This window comes from Balaenoptera borealis, assembly GCF_965194805.1.
Source record: "Balaenoptera borealis genome assembly, chromosome: 10".
In the NCBI taxonomy this organism is placed as follows: Eukaryota; Metazoa; Chordata; class Mammalia; order Artiodactyla; family Balaenopteridae; genus Balaenoptera; species Balaenoptera borealis.
Genome location: NC_138874.1, coordinates 12,485,523 through 12,503,804, shown reverse-complemented (window position 1 = coordinate 12,503,804; position 18,282 = coordinate 12,485,523). Strand labels below are relative to the sequence as shown.

The following is an 18,282-nucleotide window of genomic DNA, read 5'->3' as shown; positions in this document are numbered from 1 at the left end:
TTCTGAAAGTTAACTCAAGATAATCACCCACATCAAACTACCTGCAGAGCAGTTTGGAAGCTGTTAGACCGGTATGGTGAATCACATGACTAATCATGACCATTAGGAGTATTATGACTGTGATATCTTATAGTTACTTGTCAACTGTGACACAAAAGTGCACAAAATCTAGAATGCCTTTTGTTCACCAAAAGACAAATGAACTATACTTTACAGAATAAACTGGCCACCAAAGATAAAAGATAAACTGTGAAGTACATTATTTGCTTACTTTTTATATAACAAGTTTAAAGTGAATATACTGAACTTACTGAAAGTGCTTTAAAATCTCTTCTTCATTTCTATCAATGTATGTCCTCCACGAGAGGGTCTCTCTACAACCAGTGTTATTAAAACAATATGTAAAAATTATTTAGCTATATATTATCCCCTGCAAATAGCATGTCATCAATCTGACCCTGATTAGATAAATTAAGAAGCAAGCATTACATTTCAACCTTTAAATACTGATACACGTGGTATTTGTTCAGAATTAATAGCATTTAGCATGGGAAACTGCTCCTTTTTGCATTACTTTTGTTTAGTCATAGTCACAGAACAAGAAAATGTTATGTGTATAATTGTGACTCATTATTATAATCTCCTCAATGCACAGTCTTAGTGAATAAACTGCACAATTCTTTAAATGCCTTTCTTTCTTCCTATGTGTATTGTGATTACATTCACAGGAGTGTCATCTTCTGGGTTGTCTAAGAACTACTGAAAACAACAGGAAGGAAACAGCCCTGCTTATTTCTGTAGTCTTTTTTTTTAAATGAAATATGTAAGAAATTCTACCACGAGATCTTGATAAACAATAAAATATTCGTAAGCTCTCCAGTATCTGCCTTCAAGTCTTAGAAACACAACTCCACATGCAACACTGACAAGGACCAACCCTGGCAAATGGACGGGACCCCAGGTCCCAGGACTGGCTCAGGGCTCAGGCCCCCTCAGCATGCGGTGGGGAGGGGAGGGAACTTCAACACCAGTCTCCATGAGCCTGAACTCAGCAGAACACCAGGGCAGGTGTCTGATAAAAGTAGAATAAAGTGAATACACAGAATGAAGTAAATAAAGGCACTACAATAGGGGGAAGCACCTATGTCCAGGCAGTAACTTTGACTTAGGTTTCTAAAATGAGTTTAAAAAAAATCTGTATGTGTTATAACAATAAGGCCCAAAACACAGAGAGAACAAGATGCTCTCTGACCTTCGGCTAAACCTTCAGCTCCTCACCCAGAATGAGCGGGACACTAAGGAGGACTTTTTCAGTGAACTTAACCATGTCTCTATTCCGAAAGGTATTACTGAAAATATTGGTATTTTTATAAGACCCTTCAGACTAGACTTTTTTTTCAAAGGTATGCTGATGGTCAAGCTGCAGAAGTCCCAGACCAGAATTAAAAAGCAAAGTTATAGGGCTTCTCTGGTGGCGAAGTGGTTAAGAATCCACCTGCCAATGCAGGGGACATGGGTTCGAGCCCTGGTCCGGGAAGATCCCACACGCCGCAGAGCAACTAAGCCGGTGGGCCACAACTACTGAGCCTGCGAGCCACAACTACTGAGCTCGTATGCCACAACTACTGAAGCCCGCGCACCACAACAAGAGAAGCCACCGCAATGAGAAGCCCGCGCACTGCAACGGAGACCCAGTGCAGCCAAAAATAAAACTAAAAATTAAAAAAAAAAAAAAAAAGCAAAGTTATAGATGGTCTCTAACAATCATCCACTCCTATTATGCTGTCAAGGGGATTATCTCCAGGTATCAACAAGGTTCTACGTATTCTCCAAAGGCATCAAACATGGAACTGTCTCCCAACAATTCTGGAAATTACCTGTAATATAAACATTCAGAAGAACACAACAAGGATTAAAAACTGTGAACAAAATAGAGATACTACTTTAGAGACAAAGATAGAAGGATCTGGAAACCTCCAATGAAGTTGTATTTCAAGAACAGAAAAGATATAATGGCGAAAAAATTCTTGATGTGGACCAAACTAGTTCATCTCGATTGAGGGAGTGCAGGATAGGATCTTTCGGGTGCTGTGTGCCTTTTCAATCCACGGCATCTGAACAACAGGACGCCGGGATGGTTTTGGACACAACAACGTAAGAATCGCCCCCGGGGTTCAAGGCAGGGCCCAGCAGGTCTTTATTCTGAGTCCAATAATAACAAGAGACACTAAGTGGGAGGTGCTGGGTGAAAACCACTTCTGTGAGGATTATTAGGATATTTGCAATTTCTTTGGCATCTCCTCCCCCATTCCCCATGAAGACATGACCCCTGAGAAACCATCCCCCCTCCAGAAGCACTCCCTTCTCAAACCATTCCACCAACAAATCAAACTAACTTAATGTATGAAATACAGGCCCACGCTCCCTGCAGGGGCTGCCAAATACTTCGTGCAACAGCGCAGGCAGAAAAAGATAAAGGGTTTGGGTGGATGGAATAGTGAGTTATAAGGGCAAAGGCCAATGCGAATGTTGACCCGTTAATGGAAAGTCCAAGTGCACACACCTTAGACGCGTGTAATGCAGGACGTAGTCAGACACCAATCAATCACCAGGCCAGTTTTCCTCCCTCACAGATAAGTTTAACATTTCAGTTAAGAGAGAGACACAGTCCTGGGAATTGATATACACGTGATCAGCCGATTCAGCTCCACACGGCTCTTTTGTTCACTACAAACAAAACGATGTAAAAACACTCCCAAAACTTCCCACAGTGTGAACTGCAAACACACCATTTGCAGCTGCTCAGCCGCGGCTACTGCCCCCAAATCAAGGGAAAGGCTCAAGGAGCGCTCCTCTCCGCTCCAAGTTATCCTTGGCATCTGTGCTCTCATCGCTCGGGAGGTTCCCTGAATCCTTCCGCGCTGAAGTTATTGGCAAAAATTAGCAAACTCCGCGCAACCCATTCTGCACAGTCTCCTGAGCAGACAGCAGCCAGCAAGAGGAAACCGAGGCAACTTCCAGATGATCAAGAGGCCGGGATGCTCCTGCTGAAATAAAAACCACTCGGCCTCCCCGTCCTTAAAAAAAACGTCAAGCATCATTTATTTCAGCCAGGAGTTTTTCTTCCCCCCTTTTCACTGGTTAGTGGGGAACGACACAGGCAACGCTCTTGCTTAGTCTGACCATCTGGAAGGAACATCTACGTTTGGTTCCAGGAGAATCACTCTGCCCATCCTTGGAAGCCCGCGGGGTGTGACTAGAGAACAGAGAACTCAGAGCCCACGCACGGTGGCCACTCCCCCGCCCCGCACCACCCTCGGCATCCAGGGGGCACTGACCTTGGCCTCAAGCCTGGACAGACTCACATCTGCTCCCCTGGGTCCCCCACGCAGCCACTCCCATCGATCAGACAGACCATCACTTCAAGAGCCTTTCAAGCGGCCGGCAAATAGTCTATTCAGAGTTATTTGGGGGGAAAGCCGTGCAATGTTAGCTCATTAGAGGAGGGGGGAGTCACATGCACAACCACTTCCTTAGGCTTCGCCCGTGACCCTGTGACAGCTCCTGTCTGAGTGGGAGAGACCCCAGGACCCAAGGGAACTTCCTTCTGAATGACACGCAAGCCAGAGCCCCTGCCATCTTTGGGGAGGTTTCTGCTCCCCAGAAACTCTCTGGCTCCTGAATAAATGATTACTGGGATCCCATTCATCGAGTGTCTCTTAAGCCTTCTATTATGAGTCTGAATTTTAAACAGGGGACGAGGTCCTTTATTACATTCCCTAATCCACGTCCCCAGGAACGTTTTTTTCAAAGTTACAGAGTCTTGTCTGCAACCTCATTATTATTAGACTTTACTCTCCCTTCCACCACCCAGAACTAAGCTTCACTTTACGAAGACAGCACTGCCTCCAATTAAAAAAAAAAAAAAAATCCACTGAGAGCAATGTTATTAGGAGATCGACTCTATTTCCAGAATGAAAGTGCCATAAGAGCAATACCCCTTTCTGCCTACCCACCTTTGTAACCTGAGTCCCTCCCTAAGATGGCACCCGGCAGGACAGAGCAGGCAGGAAGCATTTGACAAGTGAGCTACTCCATCGGAGGGCCCACAATTGCCACAGGCAAGGCCAAATCCACAGCATAAGCACAGAAGCGCGTGGAGGGTCGGCTCCGTGACACTGCTCGGCACCGCCTTGAAGTCAGCTGCGGTCAGGTCACTGAGTTCTCCAGAGGATGAGCGCGCCAGTGATGCAGACCCCTTCTGGGGTCTTCGGGTGACCACCTCCTGGGTGCCCCCTCCCTTTCCAGCCAGCCAGACCGCAGACATGCCCAGTGGCCTCCCCGCAAGCAGGGAGGCCCAGGCCCAGGCCCGGCGGTGGAGAAACAAGATGGAAGGAACCTGGGTCCCTGAGTGTCAGGTGGAGGACAGCAGCCCACCTGCCCAGATCTCAGGCTGTCACACAAGAAAGGAGTCAGCCTGTCTCTTGTCTGGACACTGTATTCTCGAGTCTCTTTTAGAGCAGGCAGAACTACCCTAACCAATACAGCCCCAAGGCAAAGTCTTCGCACACTGTGTGTGTGTGTGTACCTTATATATAAACATTAAACTAGTACTGATGAGAACATTTTTCCTGGTTTTGATCATGGCTGGAGAGGTTTAGCAACTCAGAACTCCAGTAATAGTGGGTATAGCAAAGGGGGCAGTTAATTAAGTCTAGAATTCGATTTTTTTTAATTTTTATTTTTAAATATTTATTTATTTAGGCTGCACCGGGTCTTAGCTGTGGCACGAGGGATCTTTTTTTTTTTTTCTTTGTAGTTGCAGTATGCAGACTTCTTAGTTGTGGCATGTGGACTCTCAGTTGCAGCATGTAGACTCTTAGTTGCGGCATGCGGGATCTAGTTCCCCGACCATGGATCGAACCTGGGCCCCCTGCATTGGGAGCACAGAGTATTAACCACTGGACCGCCAGGGAAGTCCCCAGAATTTTACTTTTTAAGTCAACGAGGATTTTATTTTACCAGCCAATATCTCAACACAGGTGATTTAAAAATCTCCTAATATTTCAGGTTTACTTTGTTAGTCTCCACATAGCGTCATAAAACAAAAGTCAGGAAATTTTAGTCTTCCAAATTGTTGCATTTGAACTAGAAATTACAGTCAGCCCTGTACATCCCCAGGTTCCACATCTGCAGATTCAACCAACCATAGATTGAAACTATTTTTTTTAAAAACTCCGAAAGTTTCAAAAAGCAACACTTGAGTTTGCCACGCACCAGCAACTATTTTACATCGTATTAGGAAGTATAAGTAATCTAGAGATGACTTAAAGTATATGGGAGGATGTGTGTAGACTATATGCAAACACTACACCATTTTATATGAGTGTCCCTGGCTTTTGGTATCTTGAGGGGGGGTCCTGGAAACAATCCCTGTGGATATAGAAGATCAACTGTATTCCTCAAAGATGCCTTATTAAAAACAAACAAACAAAAAAACTTGTTTAAGAAGTTAATCACAAAGCTAAGAATAAGCTTTGCAAAAGTAGATATATTTTCTTTTACCTAAAGTTTTCCAAGTAGCAGACACAATAAGTGAATAATGTGTCAGGATCCATCTCTTCAGAACCAAGAGAACTCAGCTGAATGCCCCGAGCTGGCCCTGCAGCACGTGTTAGCAAACTAACAAAAGAAGCACCTAGTGGGACCTCCCTGGTGGTCCAGTGGTTAAGACTCTGCACTACCAATGCAGCGGGCACGGGTTCGATCCCTGACTGGGGAACTAAGATCCCACATGCCACACGGCAAGGCCCCCCCCCCAAAAAAAGAAGCACCTGGTTTTCAGAATACATAGGAGAAACCCAGGCAGAAAATGGCCCAATCAAATATGCAAATCACACCTCTGTTGGGAAGGGGGAACATGAGACTTAAGAAAAATACACAAATACCTAAAACAAAATTGTTTCTAATATCACTTGACAATATGATCTTTGAAAAGAGCTTGTGACCAAGGTGGAGGTAAGCCAGCCTGGCGTAATATATTTAAAAGTATATGGCAAAGCAGAAATCACTATGCTGAGTGAAAGAAGCCTTACACAAAGAGTACACACTGCAGGATTCCATTTATATGAAGTTGAAGAACTGGCAGAACTTACCACTGGGGGTTGGGGGGGTGGGGGAGGAACAGTGGTTGCCCGGGACGGGGACTGGGAAGGGGCCTGAGAGAACTTTCTGGGGTGGTAGGTATATCTTAATAGAAGTATGGGTTACATAGGTATATACATTTGTCTAAGCTCATAGAATGATACACTTAAAATGTATACATTTCACTCTATAAACTTTGCCTCAAAAAAGAATGTGAGTTTTAAACTCATTTATGGTATGTCTGCTGAAGTGCTTAGCGGTGAAGTGTACTGATGTGTGTTACTTATTTTGAAATGCTTCCAAAAAAAAAAGAGGGACTGATTGGTAGATAGAGGTGGATAGATCCGTATAATAAAGCAAACACAGTAAAATGCTAACACTTTGTGGAATCTGGGCAGTGGGTATATGGGTGTCCACTACACTAAGTAATTCTTTCAACTTACCTGTTTGTGTGAAATTTTGCATGATAAAAAGCCGAGGGCAAGTATACGCTAATATGCTGAGATGTCTTGTTTTAGAATCTAAAGAAGAATGCGAATCTTACCCAGCATTTACTACTCCTTCCTGCGACATAAAAAGAGCACGTGGGCACCAAATGAACACGTGTCCCAGGGAGGCCGGGGTGGTGGACAAGGTGCTAGGGCTACCTAAGCCCTCACTGTCCGCAGCCATGCTTCCTAAGGCTGCCTCAGTTTAAAACTTTGATTATTCAAAATAATTTCAAAGTGAATCACTTCGGTACATCAATTACCAAAAGTTATAAATTCCTAAATAGAAAGTCTTAAAACAAAACAATGTGACCTTGAATCCCAAATATAATACTATGTGTGGTATTCTCTGGACAAATAACTGAAACAGATTCAGTGATTTTTATACCAAAACATTGTGGTCAAAAGGTACAAACTTCCAGTTAATTAGCTGAACAAGTCCTGGGGGTGTAATGTACCGCATGATGCCTATAACTAATAATAGCGTAAGGTATATTTGAAAGTTGCCGGGCTTCCCTGGTGGCGCAGTGGTTGAGAATCCGCCTGCCGGTGCAGGGGACACAGGTTCGAGCCCTGGTCCGGGAAGATCCCACATGCCGCGGAGCAACTGGGCCCGTGCGCCGCAACTACTGAGCCTGCGCTCTGGAGCCCACGAGCTACAACTACTGAGCCCGCGTGCCACAACTACTGAAGCCCACACACCTAGAGCCCGAGCTCCACAACAAAAGAAGCCACCACAGTGAGAAGCCCACGCACCGCAACAAAGAGTAGCCCCGCTCACCACAACTAGAGAAAGCCGCGCACAGCAACAAAGGCCCAATGCAGCCAAAAATAAATAATAAATTAATTAGTTACTTAAAAAAAAAAAGAAAGCTGCTAAGACAGTAGATCTTAAAAAGTTCTCATCACAAGAGAAAGACGAAACTTTGTAACTATGTGTGGCAATGTTAACTAGACTTTTTTAGCTAGACTTATCGTGATGATCATTTGACAATATATACAAGTATGGAATCATTATGTTGTATGCCTGAAACCAACATAATGTTATATGTCAATTACATCTCAAATTAAAAAAATGTTTGCCTTCTATCTCTGATGAGTCCAAAATATTTTCCCCTTTAGGTTTACAGACACATTCTATAACCTTTAGCAAATTACAATGGGGAAAAAATCGAATTGACTACCTTACGTGATAGACAAGTTAATCACCACTCCAAAAATAATGTCCATCACTTCTCTTGAAGTTGCTTTTGTTAATAAAGTTCAGTTTTGGGGTTGCAAAACCCAAACCAGGCTAGGATCTGAGTTTGGTTTTAGGCAGAGTAAGTTCATGGAGACAGTACTATGATCCGGCAAAGGGCTAAGAGACAGAGAGTTTGATTTGTATTTGCTGGTCCCCTGCAGAGCCAGGAGTGGCCTTGCATACAAGAGCCCTTCAACAAAAATTCAAACCCTGACCATTTTCCAAAGCCTAACTCGGGTCCTCCCTTTTCCTTGAATGTTCTCCTGACTATGCCCACCCACCAGGCCCTCTACCACCCACAGGGTCTTTCCTCTGAAAGAAGCTGTAGTGCCCATCTTACACAGGAATCTTCTAATATACATCATGCGTGGCCATCAGCCAGGCCAGCACACCTACAGTTTATCACCTACCAGGGCAAGCCATTCTACCAAAATCAGCAGGCCTAGGTGGTAAACCATTCTCTTACATTCTCGTATTTACGAATCAGCACCATGAGGAAGACTGATTCCAGGACCACCCTAAGGTTCCCCTGAGGACTGAAACACTGAGTTGGTTCATTTGGTGACTGTGCCAGACACTTCCCTGGGCCAGAGGACTGGGACACAGTGACCAGGTCCCTGCCCCCAGGGTCTCACACCCTAAGGGCACCCTCTGCTAACCTGGAAATCTTAGCACGCCTAAGTTTAAAGAGACCTCAAGACTGTGTGGCCCCGAGTCCCCATTTGAAAACTGGCTCCTACTCACTGCCCTGGAAGCAAAGTAAGTTAGACGCGGACGCCGAAGCACTCCACCAAGCCCTCACCCCACCTCCGTCTTCTGCAACAACAAAGAAATGCTACTGTGCTCTTCCATGGGATGTGGCAAATGCTTTTTTAAAAATTCTCATATTTCTCCTTAGTTTTACCTTTTCCAGAAAGTTCAGTTTTGGCCACGCCACGCTGTTTTGTGGGCTCTTACTTCCCTGATCAGGGATCGAAGTCGGGGCCCTCGGCAGTGAATTCCCTGGACCGCCAGGGAATTCCCCAGGAAGGTCAGTTTTTAAATTTATTTTATTTATTGATGTTTGGCTGCGTTGGGTCTTCGTTGCTGCGCACGGGCTTTCTCTAGTTGCGGCGAGTGGGGCTACTCTTCGTTGCAGTGCGGTGGCTTCTCTTGTTGCAGAGCACGGGCTCTAGGCGCACGGGCTTCAGTAGTTGCGACACGTGGGCTCAGTAGTTGTGGCTTGCGGGCTCTAGAGCTCAGGCTCAGTAGTTGCGGCGCACGGGCTTCGTTGCTCCGCCGCATGAGGGATCTTCCCGGACCAGGGCTCGAACCCGTGTCCCCTGCGTTGGCAGGCGGATTCCTAACCACTGCGCCACCAGGGAAGCCCAGGAAGGTCAGCTGTGAACAGGTGAAAGCTTGCAGGGATGGATGGAAAAGGAGTGAATGCTGTCACGAGGCTGCTCGCTGGAGGCTGGGCCTGTCTGCATCCTCCTCCAGGCCCTCCCACAGCAGGAGGCACAGCGGGATAAGTGTTTGTGGACCTAGTGGTGAAGAAAATAGTCAGATGAAAGGCAGTGCCTTCTAAAACCCTCCCAGGGCCTGCTCCTCACTCCTTCCACGTATCCTAGGCCGACTCAACATCCCCTCTTGCGCTTCAGCTCGTGTGGGAAAGAACTGTGAGTTGCGATGCCAGGCTGGGAGGATGGATTTAGAAAGCTCCACATAGCCAGACACACAGCAACAGCAGCCATCAGACATCACCCAGATTTAACCGGCCTAAAATTAGCAGTCAGAGCAGAGCAGTTACTGCACGGATGGCGTCAGAGCTCTTCTGACTGGCTGACTGCCAGTTTTAAACAAATTGTCCTGCTTTCTCTACCAGGGAAACAATATTTTGGAACAGAGCCAGCCAAGCATTTCCGTGGCTGTTCCCATTCTCGATTCACTATTAATGTCTGATAATTCAGTGACAAGGTGAGCAGAGCCTGTCTGGGCTGCATCTGCAAAGGGATTGTTTTGCTGCAAGCCCTTATTCTTCGGGTGAGTAAAGTACGGTGGAGGAATCCTTTCAAATATTTAAATGCCTGAAATTTATTTAGGGCTTCACATTCAACTGACTTAAACAAAGATGATGCAAATCTAGCGAAGTATAAAGGCAAAACGAAAATTGGTTTCCTCTGCTCCTTCTTTTCATCCTGGCGAAGACTCGGAAGCTAAAGAAATGTTCTCTGCAGGATCACAGCAGTGCCCTCTCACTTCCCAGCAAAGACGAGAGAACCTGGCTCAATCAGCAGAACTGCTGCCTCACCACAAACTACAAAATTTCTCACGAATAACAGACGACCCACTGGCTGACAGAACAGGGCATTTGGAGGCTAGAACAATAGCTCAGGAGCCTGCCCCCGGCCACCACTTCCCGCTTGCAGGGACAGTAGTGGGATAATTCTGGCATTTTCCTCTGCATGCACCTTCTTCACCACCCCCCCCCCATTTCTTTTATGATTTATTGAGATCAACAGGACCTCACAAAGCATCTAGGCCGCCACAGTGGGCAGAGAGATGGGTTTAAACTCTAAGAACTAAGATTCAGAAAGCCATGTGTGTTCTCGTCTCAAATCTTAGTTTTCGCATCAGTACTGGGGGATAACCCCATCAGTCTTGCAAGGTTCTCGTTCAGCCTGCAAGAGACCATAAATGAAAGTTCAAGCACAATTGCTGTTTTGAAGTCTACCTTCAGGAACCTCTCTCCCCAGTTCTTTATCCTGTTCCTAAGTCAAAAACATTAGCCTCTCTCTTTCATTCCTCTCATCATTTAAGACTTTTTAAATAGGAAAACAGATCCATTATTCCAAGCAAATGACTTACAATGACGCTCAAATAAACAAAATGGCTGGTAAATTCGGTGATTTTAGTTTTATTTAGGCTAATCTCTCAGCCTCGCCTGCAGCTCTCATCATAGCATACCTTAATACACACATTTAAACAAGCAGGAGTTAGGATGATATCCCCCTGAATTCATGCAATATAGAAATTAGGAGTAGGTCAGGATATTAAGATAAAAGACTTCTACCAGTAAAATTAAAGCTATGCTTACGGAGCACCTACTATATGTAAGGCGTAAGTAATATTCCAACGTACTCTGCCATCCTCAAATTAAAAGGACTAAATTAACAGAAGATGTACAATATACTACTGATCGGTTTTAAAAAATCATTATTTCCTGTAGAAATTATCATGGATTGAGAGAGAAAAGAGAACGTTGCACAATTCAGAAATCCTCTCTTTCCAGTTACCTTTATTAAGGAGTCCAAACCAGGCTTGTAAGTGAACTGCAGGCTTCATCTGATTCCAATAAGGCCAAGACAGTGTGCTTATCAGCTGGGATCAGACTTTGAAACCTGGGAAAGGTGTAAAGCACAGCCTCTCACCCCAGGGTGCCCACCCTCCCCAAACCACACCCCTCAGAACCGGGCAATAAAGGTCCTGATGTAACAGATGGAACTCTGCTGTTACCCTCTTCAGAAACTACTTCTCCATTTTTACCAGTTTGATATCAGAGTTCAATTACAGGTCATTTCAAGTGACCCAGAAAAGATATAAAGTGAGGCATAAAAGGCTGTTTCGGTAGATCATTTACAATAGAAATAATGAGAACCTTAAGGCAACACTTACTTAGTTCAACAAAAGCCAAGACACACAGCTCTTTCATGTTTAAACCGCGGGCTTTCAATCCTGCCTTTATCAAACGTTTGCTAAGTGCGTATTATGTGGCAGAAACCAGGGCAGTACAGGGAATACAGCAGTAATGACCAGAAATGTCCCTGCCCATATGGCACTCACATTCTATTGAGGCGAGGCAGAAGACAAACATAGAAAAATCAATATACGATATCATGTCAGGCAATGATAAATGCTATAGATTAAAGTCACTCAGCACACGGGGAGGCTGGGTGGCGTGCAGATGCCCTGCCCTCCCATCACCCCTTCCAGCCCACATGCCCTCCAGAGGCTGGGACACTGGCCTCCCTTGCACGAGGGGTGACCGTGTGCTACCGTTCTAGCCAACGTTAATCTGCACTTTCAAAGTTGTTCTTACTCTTCAGAAGTTTCTGGATGAGCAAATGATGAGTTACGTCCTTCTATCCTGATTCTGGGTCTGGTGTCGGCTGTGTGTCGATAGTACAATGCTCCCCAAACAGCTGAGTTCAACTAGAAACGTTGCAAGGAGGATGGTATCCTCCATCACACTATTATTCTCCGCCCCCAAAAAAATTTAAACCTCAAGCTAAGCAACCCACAAACAATTCTGGAAGAAAACTGGCCAAGGTAAAAACCGTCCTCAGGAAAAAGAATACATACAGTAAATAGAGGGTCCATGAAGGGTAGAATCTGTCTTAAGCTTCCCTCACAAGACCCTGCAGGCCCCCTAGAAATTGTTTCCAAACAGCTGTGAACTCTAAGCAGAGAGGATGGGAGAACAGTGGTCTCAGGACCTGGCCCACACATTTCAAAGAGTAACGAGCAAGCCTTTAAGATGCAAAAGAAAATACTCCAACATTCATTTTTGTTTATTATCAGCCTTCTCAAAATTTATATTATTATGTTTTATAGTGTCCATATCTTAGCATGGGAAAGTTTTACATATATACGTATATATATATATATATACACACACACACTATACTGTACATATACACACATGCACAAACACATATAGACAGACGTGTGTATGTGCACATGTGGACACTACACACAGGAGATTCTGTATAGATGGGATGCACACTGGAAAAAGTTTAGAGACCCCACTACAAAGAAATAATTGTTCTTTGGATTAGGGCATTAAACACTCCAAACAACAGCATGTGTCCTGTATGAAGCATCCAAAGCGTGATTCCTAAAATTTCTCATTAGAAGCTTTAATATGAAGAGGACTGTATCCCCACCCTATTCCTGAACCATGTGAATATCCACTGTTCCACAGGGAACCAAACGATTATCAAAACCCCCCTGAAGACAGCGAAAGCAATCATGCAGACTGCACCCGCTACTGTGCCCTAAGCATTACAGTCAGAGATTTTTTTTTTAACGTCTACACAATAGTTTGTCTCAGCATACATAATTTTGTGTTCACCCAAGAGTTCTTACTTTCCACAGTAACCATTTTTAACACTAGCTCTTTACCTAGATTTTTTTTTTTTTTTTTTTTTTTTTTTACTTCAGAGTAATTGAATACACCACTGAACAGCCTGCTTTGGACTACTCTGATTTCCTAAACAGCTCAACTAACTGGGAGCTTCTTCTGGCGGATGTAGCAACTACGCAACAGTGAAAAATAGGGAGTAATCCAATCGGTAGCACTCAAGGCACCCCTTATGGCTGAATGCTTATTTGTGAAATAGGAACAAATAAGAGTACCAACTAATTAAAACACTGGGAAACTGGGAAAAGGTGGTTCTCGTCCCCAGCTATCTGAAAGCAATTCAAAAGAAGACAATACCAAACTGCAAGATGAGTTTAGGGAAGTCCACAACATTCTGCTTCTTCCCATCTTTTTAGTGCCTGAGGCCTCCAGAGGTCACAGTTCACAGTGTGGCCCTAGCTTCTCTGTCACTCAGTCAGTCACTGAACATCTATTTCTTAATCTCCCACCACGTAGAGCACGGTTCAAGTTACTAGGGACACACTGAAAATGAACTCAGGTCTTAAGAGTACCTTGGTCAGTAGAACCAGCAAAGATGGCCTGACGTGCTCTTTCGGGATATCTGTGTGGAAGAGGCATGCAGTAATGGGCTAGTTATAAGAAATTAGGAGCATTAGTACTTAACTATAACCAAACCTAGAAGGAAAGTTCCAGAGACACCATTCATAGTTCAGCCAGTTTAACAATTCTATCAGCAACTTAGGTAAGATATAAAAAACAATCCGGTCTAATGTGCAGACAGCCTTTGTTTGAGAGGGCAGGCAAAGGTGCTAAATAATAGTATCAAACTCCCAAAAGCATCACGGGAAGGACAAGCTAAAATAAAGTTAGACAAAGTCCAATAAATGTTAGGTCTTGCAGTGACATTAGGACAGGATGGGAAGATGTGGCTTCAAGACAGCATGTGATTAGGACCCAGGGGTTTGAGTGAGGAAACTCACTGAGTCTGGGTAGAAAAGTGAATGTGAACTTGGACCGTATCAGTGCAGGCAGGACATGCAAGCTGAAGGAAGGGCTCCCCTATTCTACTCTGCGCAGGTCAAGGTGAGTGGGAAGACTTTGGCTCTGAGCCCCACTTGGACAGGTATTGTCCAGTGAACAACTGGAACATCTGTACAGAAGGATTAGTTCTGCAGGCCACCAAGTGGGGAGGGGGGGGAATTCAAATAAACAGGTAGAATTAGATTTCGACTCTACAGGTAAAAAACACCTCCTAGTGGTCAAAAACATGAGAAAGGTGGAACTCTCCACCCCTTACTAGATCACGTGCAGAGTATATAAAGGGATCCAAGCATCAAAGAAGGGTTAGTTGAGCTGGTCATTGATTTCCAAACCCTGGGTCTTAGTGAAGTTTTCACTGGTCTGTGCAAAATGAAAAGTGTCTGTGTATGGGTGAGTATATATGCACATGGGGGTAATTTTAACCAATGCCCTCTCTGGATGGGAAAAACTTTCTTTAAGTCAGCATGCGTACTCTTCCTTTTTTTTTTTTTTTTTTTCTTTTCTTTTTGGTGTATCAGTGTGAAATGCATTGATAGTAGACAGTAACCGCTGTTGTAAATCTTCAATATATCTATACCACAACATAGTGATGAATCTGACAATCCCTAAAATTTGATGTGTTTCCGATTTTTAATTTACAGGTAGATAAAAACAAAAAGTAAAGGAATGACATAAAGGGACCTTACGGACCTTTGTGGTACAGAGAGGCTATGACAACTAGACTCAAATTACTGCATCTCTTCTTCTTTGCTATCACCCAAGTTGGCTATACAATGTTGTACAGGGGAAAAAAAAAAAAAATATATATATATATATATGTGTGTGTGTGTGTGTGTGTACATATACACATATCTCAAGGAATTAGGTTATGCTAAATGTGAAATCTCCCAAGAAACAGAACCTCTACTGTGGGTAATATCCGGCTCCCCTGGACCACTCTTTGGAACCAAAGTTTATGAATCAAGTTCAGAAAGGATCAAAATAATTTACCTCTGAAGTTCTGAAGCGTTTAAATTCCTATCACACTGTTATCCTTCCTTTAAAAGGGGTCACAGCTAGATGTGATTGCAACAGAAAAGCAATTTCTGAGTCACTGATTTCCAGGTAAACTAAGTAAGCTATAACTCTCATGAATGTTCACACACAAACTTTCATAAACCAAAGAAAGAAAAGACACAATCGTGAAAAAATATAAACTACCCCAATCAGTCATTTTCATTAATCCATACATTTATTTGAAACATTAAAGAAACCTAAAATTTTGGTGCTGAAAGGGATCATGAAAAAACTTTATCCAAACTCATTTGTGCCAGGCACTAGAGGCAGGAAGCTAGAGAGGTTCCTTTCTTTCTTGCCTAATGCTCTTTCTATCCCATCACCCTGCAAGGGAACTAAGTACATTCACAGAAGGAGAAAATGTGGAACACGGTTCCCTATATTCTTTAGGCCTGTACTTCATATTTCATGCAAGTTCAAAACAGATTTAAAAAAAAAAAAGAAAACCCTTTGCTTTTCAGCTAACAATAACAGTCTGAATTTTCTTCAAATTCAGCATATCTTTGAAGGGATTTGTAATCCTAAACCGTCACCTTAAGTAGATCGTAAGTTCAAAGGCTCAATGCCTTCCTCAATCTCACAAAAACAAACAAACAAACAAACAAACAAAACACCTTTGCATCTACCAATCATGACTGGGGTTTGGGGGCTGTATCAACATAAACACAGTTCTTTGCAAAGTATGCAGTAAATTCAACCCCTTTTAAACTAGTTTTGATGACCAAACACAGCACTTTCAAACCAGTTTCAATTACCAGACAATTGCCCTTTCAAGATAGCTCACTATTATTTTCCTCACTTTGAAGAATAGATAGATTTTCAAAATGAATAACCCAGTAACCCTTTTGCCTCAGGTAAAGAGATCCCCCAAGGTGCACAGGTGTTTACCAAGCTCAGGTATCAGGGAACCCTTCTAAATACCATTCCAGTCTCAAGAGAAACGAAATAAAACAAAACGTACAAACCCTATTACACAGCTTTAACTACAATAAGTATCATAATAGTCAAATCCTGATACTGATAATTTCCCTCTTACATTCCTGAAAATTAAAGCTCTTTGAGAAAGACTAAGATTTAAAAACATCAAAAGCATGTGATGGAAAATATACACTTAAATCAACTAGGGAAAATCTGCAGCCCATACTCTAAAGCCAGAAGCTCCACTTCCATTTATCTCTTGCTTTATTTTCCAGACCAAATGCTTACAACTGCTTCTTATCCAAGTTCATTTCACCCCATCTATAGGTAGCATATGGGTACTGATAAAAGCTGTTTCTGATTTCATTTCATTCCCAACTTCCCAGATGTTTGCGAGAGAGGTTGTGTTTTTTTTCCCCCCCTTCAGCTATTTGCGAATATGCTCTAATTTAGAACCAACAAATTTAACATATCATATTTTAGGCTGGGCACGACACACAATAAATAACAGCTATAAGGAATGTCGAGATATTTCACCAGCTTATAAATAAGTTTGCCTACGTAGGCAAGATTTGGACAGGCTGCCATGATCTTGTTTTAGAGAAAAAGTACTGAAAACACATAATTGAGAACCCGATGTTACCAAAATGGCCAACTACAGGCCATTGTACTTTAGAAATGAAACACGCGATATCAACTGGGGAGAATAAAGATGGCCCCAACACAATCCTTGGTATGACTCATGCATGTATACTTCAACTCCATCTCAACAGAGCCTTCAGGAAGAATCAGTGTTATGTGTACCGAAAACTCAAGAAAGACTGCACTTTCTCAAGAATAATATTCTTTTATACTTCTCTGAATCAAGCAATGAACTACTAAATTAAGCAGAAAACATCCTTAGCAGAAATGTTATAGAAATAGAATTACAAATCTCACTGTAGCACTTTGAATTCCTCAAGTCAAAACAGACATCCTTAAATTTGTGACTAAAGACAGTAACCAAGTTGTCCCTTGAAATCCATCTTTAGGAATGCCAGAAATAATAGGCCATCTTTTGATGTCTGCACAAATATTGGTTTTATAGGGAAGTAATGTATTTCAAGGAAAGCAACAGTTTTGGAGATTTTTTTTTTTTTCTCCCATTACTAACTGGAAAACTGGAAAAATTACAACCTGGATTGCAGACAGGCAACTCAAAAGCGCAGTTTACTAAATGCCTGTCATAAGAAAGCCATCTAGTGTTAACATTTAGAAATGAAAACTGCAGACAAAAGAGGCAAAGAAAAGAAACATCTAAGTGACTATTTTGAACTTACTGAGCAAACCTATGAGAATCCCCAAGATTCTTTGTTTACAAAAAAAAAAAAAACAAAGTCCATCCTTATCAAAAACCGTGTCTAAATCTAAACAAAATCCCAAAACTGTACAATTGCAATTTTTACCAAAATCAGGTTTTGGTGACCACCATTCCGTGACCAATGCACTTGATGTTTCCAATACTCACGCTGGAGTCATCCTGGGCTGAATTAATTTAACCGAAGCAGGTTAATGATGACAAATATCTCCCAGAGGGGTCATGCCAACTTGTTTTCTCTTCCCGAGAAGCATCGGCTCTCGCTGGTAGACGATGAACCGAGACTGATTCTTTGGGTTTGCGGCGCGGTTGAAAATTAATCTGTAGGTGCTCGTGGGGATACTCCGGGGACCTGGCCAAACGAGCTTCCACGAAACGGAGGCCCGAGCCGGACCGGGAGCGGAGGATGGAGCGAGACGCGGAGCCGGGGGAGCCGGGGAGCCGTCGGGCCCCGAGGAAGGGCGCTCGCCGGCCGCTGGGACCTTACAAAGAGGGGCGGGCGCCGCGAGGGCTCGCGCCCCGGGCACACGCCGTCCCGGGGAATAAACCCCGCAGCAAGTTCAGCAAGTGACCCCGCCCGGCGCGCCGGGGAACCGCGCCGGGCAACCTTTTTCTCTCCTCTCCGGTTAGTCACGGAGGAGTCGTTGTGCGCCCGGAGAGTCCTGCTTAGTGCTCGCGTCTACGAGACGGGATAACCTTTCAGCCGATCGATAAGTTTGAGAACGAGCGGCGGCGGCTCCTCTCCCACCCCTGGCTCGGCAGCGCGGGCGCATCTGCCGGCCGGACCCTCGCCCCGCGCCCCGGCCCCCCGTCAACCCCCGAGGCGCCCCCGAGGGCGGGCCCTTCACCTCGGGACGGTCCCCGGACACGACCCGGAGGCTTCCGAACGGAA

The 18,282-nt window shown here is 43.9% G+C and overlaps 1 protein-coding gene across 7 annotated transcripts in view; it reads right to left on the bottom strand.

The window, feature by feature from the left end:
- Positions 1–18,282, bottom strand: part of SIPA1L2 (signal induced proliferation associated 1 like 2) — a 218,573-nt gene that overhangs the window by 199,798 nt on the left and 493 nt on the right. The window contains exon 1 of one of the 7 annotated variants that reach the window (XM_082407560.1): positions 17,541–18,277. The exons of the other annotated variants lie outside the window; for them this stretch is intronic. The gene's annotated coding sequence lies outside the window, so the exon portion shown is untranslated. Of the gene's footprint in view, positions 1–17,540; positions 18,278–18,282 lie in introns of those variants that run through there. 7 annotated transcript variants of the gene reach the window in all.